A 4,133-nucleotide genomic window follows, 5' to 3' on the forward strand; every position below is an offset into this window, starting at 1 on the left:
TTTTGACTTCGTGATTATTGGGAAAATAATAACACTAAATACTATCAACTCTAAACTCTTCATTTACTATGAAAAAGAATACATTTAGCAATGTCTCAGTTATACGCGTAATTCAACTTAAAGTAACATCAGTGTGACCTCTGTTGTTGCAGATTAGATGACAAATAACTTATATTAGGTTGTAAGATGTTATTTTAAGCAGGTCTGTTGATTTCTTTTTTGCTAGTTATTTATTGTTAGCTTGTTTTTTATGTTAATTGTTTTTTGGCATTAATTCGTAATTTTTTGTTAATAATTGTTTATTTTTTTATGTTTGTTTTTGTGAATTTTAATTTAATTGGTAAATTGCTTCACAGTGAACTTCGTGATCGGTGGCGTGCCCAAAATATTATGTGGCGTGCCATAAATGGCAAGCGTGCCATTGGTTCGCCATCCCTGGTATATAAGAAACGTCCGTAAACGTAGTGTTAATGCATTATTGTTTGGAAAAAACTGTATTAGCATCAAGTGTCACCCACAACAAGTTTAAAAAAAAAATGCATTTGAAGTTGAGAGTATGAATAAATAGTATTCTATTAAAGATTGAAAATTTAAGCAAGATATAGAAAGAGTGTGAACTAATACTGTGAATAATTAGGAATTATTTTAATTAAGGGGCTCAATGTTAATATTTATATAAATTATAATATTTCGAGAGTGCTGCGATTAATCTATCTGCGATTAATCTTTCCTTTCCCTTCCTCACCTAGATGTGACGTCATTTCCTTTTCTTTTTCTTCATGGTTTGCAAAGAATTATTTTTCAATCTGAATTTAGAAATTACTTTTCCAAGTATTACCATATTTACGTAATTTAAAATTTTCCTTCACCTGTATTTTCTACCGGATATAAATTAAAAATGCAAATTACAATTTTTCAATTCAATAAAAAAAACTCAACTAAGTTAATTTCATTTTTTTTAAAAATTCATTAAAATTTGAAGAAAAAAAAATTAAAACACCGAAAAAGATTTCTATGCGATTTCGAAAGTTTAAATTAAAGAATGATTATCTTGAATTTCGTTGCATAAGTCAAGCTAGAAACGCATTTTACAAATTCAAATTAAACTATTTTAGAAGAGTAATGTTACATCAGTGCATTACATAAGAAAAGTAATATTTTCAAAGTCCGCGAACTTTAATGAGGAGATGACCCCGTAACCCTGCACAAGGTCTTCGTGATTTACCATTTCTAGCGTTTTTGAAAAAGGGTGGCCGATTATGTCAGAGGGAACATTTTAACGGTTCTTCATCGTCCCAAGGGGGTCATGGGCATTTGTTCGAAGGAGATGGGTCACAGATTAAAATTAGCCATTCGTTTTCCATCACTTACATAACGGATTACACATTTCAATGTAAGTGAATATAAACAAATAAACAAAAACACATTATGTAAATATTATGCATCACAACTAAAGTAATGAATGGCGTTTTCTGGTTAACCCTTTATGAGGTTATTTTTTTTTCTAATATTGTTATCTTAATATATTTTTGAGATTAAGATTCATTTATAAAAATAAATTCGTTTGGCTTATTATATCCAAATATATAATAATATTTTTTTTTGAGGATTTTCATTGTGATTTTAAAACTTTTACCTAATGTCAAAAATTTGCCATAAGCTTGATCTTTTTTGCTCATATATAAACAGATTTGCATATTCTGCATTTATAACTACAAATAAACTCGATAAGTAGTGATCAAATGAACGAACATATAAAAGAAAATAGCTTCCAAGTGTGTTGGTCTGTCTTCTTGACCCCACACGGACCTTTACTGTAAACAAAGCCCTTCATGGATATTTTTTTGTATTTTCTGAAGTTAATAGCATATGGTCTCACTGGAAAAATGGCTTTCTATCGACATTTAAGAATTAATGAGCTTGGCGAGAGGTGTGCTTCCCACAGCCTTATAAAGAGTTAATGTATTTGATATAGTTTTGAGTAAATTTGAAAATTTGCTTTGCAAAGTTGGGTAATTTTTGATTTGTTCATTTACGTCGCACTAGAGCTGCACAATGGGCTATTGGCGACGGTCTGGGAAACATCTCGGAGGATGATCCGAAGACATGCCGTCACAATTTTGATCCTCTGCGGAGGGATGGCACCCCCGCTTCGGTAGCCCGACGACCTGCGCGAAGTCGAGCACTTTATGATAGCACAGTTTAACGAGGACCAATACCGCACACCCTCGGTCCCTACGCAGACTGATCCAAGTGGTCAACCACCCGCACACTGACCGTAGCCAGTGATGCTTGACTTCGGTGATCTGCTGGGAACCGTGTCTTAACGATCAGTCCACTGCGGGACGAGATTAAGATTCATTTATAAAAATAAATTCGTTTGGCTTATTATATCCAAAATGAATAATAAATTTTTTTTTGATGATTTTCATTGTGATTTTAAAACTTTTACCTAATGTCAAAAATTTGCTATAAACTTGATCTTTTTTGCTCATAAATAAACAGATTTGCGTATTCTGTATTTATAACTACAAATAAACTCGATAAGTAGTGATCAAATGAACGAACATATAAAAGAAAATAGCTTCCAAGTGTTGGTCTGTCTTCTTGACCTCACGGGACATTTACTGTAAACAAAGCCCTTCATGGATATTTTTTTGTATTTTCTGAAGTTAATAGCATATGGTCTCACTGGGAAAATGGCTTTCTATCGACATTTAAGAATTAATGAGCCTGGTGAGAGGTGTGCTTCCCACAGCCTTAGAAAGAGTTAATGTATCTGATATAGTTTTGAGTAAATTTGCTTTACAAAGTTGGGTAAAGTATTAAAAACAATCTTGCGAGGTTGCTTTATTACAACCTCTTATAAGTGGGATATAAAACACCTTTGGTTGTAAAATATCAACCGACGGTGTAAAATGAAACAAATGAGGTTGCCTAATTTCAACCTCTTGTAAGTATGAAATAACATACATTTGGTTGTAAAATATCAACCTATGGTGTAAAATAAAACAAATGAGGTTGTGTAATTTCAACCTCTTGTTAGTGTGAAATAACATGCATTTGGTTGTAAAATATCAACCTACGGTGTAAAATAAAACAAATGAGGTTTTTTAATTTCAACCTCTTTTAAATGTAAAATAAAACACCTTTGGTTAGGAAATAATAATTTCAGGTGTGAAATAAAACACGAGAGCTTGATATTTATAAACGCCGAACATGCGTAGAAAAATGTACCTCTGGTTGAAATATTATGTTTTGTTTTGAACTCAACTCAACCTCGCCAAATGCACCTAATTTCAACCTCATTTACGTTTCTTGAAAACAACCTCAAAAACACCTTAATTTTTTTTTGAAAGGATAGATTTTTAAAAAGAAATACTTATTTAAATGTATATTTTAAACTTGAAATAAATTAATTTGGATTACTAATTTGCATGAGTATCTCTATCTGTACTATAATTGGAATATTTTTCTAATCTAATATGCAGATTTCTTTAAGAATCTCAGGACACAACTTCACGCAATTTTTTTCTATTGAATCTACAGATATAAATGTCATGTTTCAATCAAAATGTTTACTGTTTTATCTTCAGTAGCATTTACCAACACGGTAGTTTTACTATTTGAATTAGTTTTCATTATTAAATATTTTAAATTATAAGAACGATAAGACCGAGAAAATTTTTATCAAAATTAAAATATTCGCTTAATTACCGTTTTAACTTTATAATCAGTTTAAACTTGATATAATTGGAAAATCAAGACGCATCAAAAGGTGTTCCGTGGAGCCCTTTCTCCAAAGAAATGTTTACAAGTTTCCGGGAGTTCGACAATTTTTAATGAGTAATGGTTTTCGAAACCGAAAATTATATTTATATCCAATAAATAATCACTTATTGATTTAATATTTTAGATATTTTTTATGAAACTATTTAAGTAAAAAGTCAGTAATAAAGAAATTTAATTTTTTTTCTTCAAAAATACAGATATTTTCTAATAAAAATATTTTGAATAAATTATACATATATTCAAAAGTTGCATTAGAATTTCCCCCCTAACTTTCCAATTCAAAATAAATTATCAAGCTCAGCAATGTAAAAATATGCTCCCCTAATAACCAATTTCCACGT

Source organism: Parasteatoda tepidariorum, chromosome 3, assembly GCF_043381705.1.
Source record: "Parasteatoda tepidariorum isolate YZ-2023 chromosome 3, CAS_Ptep_4.0, whole genome shotgun sequence".
Lineage (NCBI taxonomy): Eukaryota > Metazoa > Arthropoda > Arachnida > Araneae > Theridiidae > Parasteatoda > Parasteatoda tepidariorum.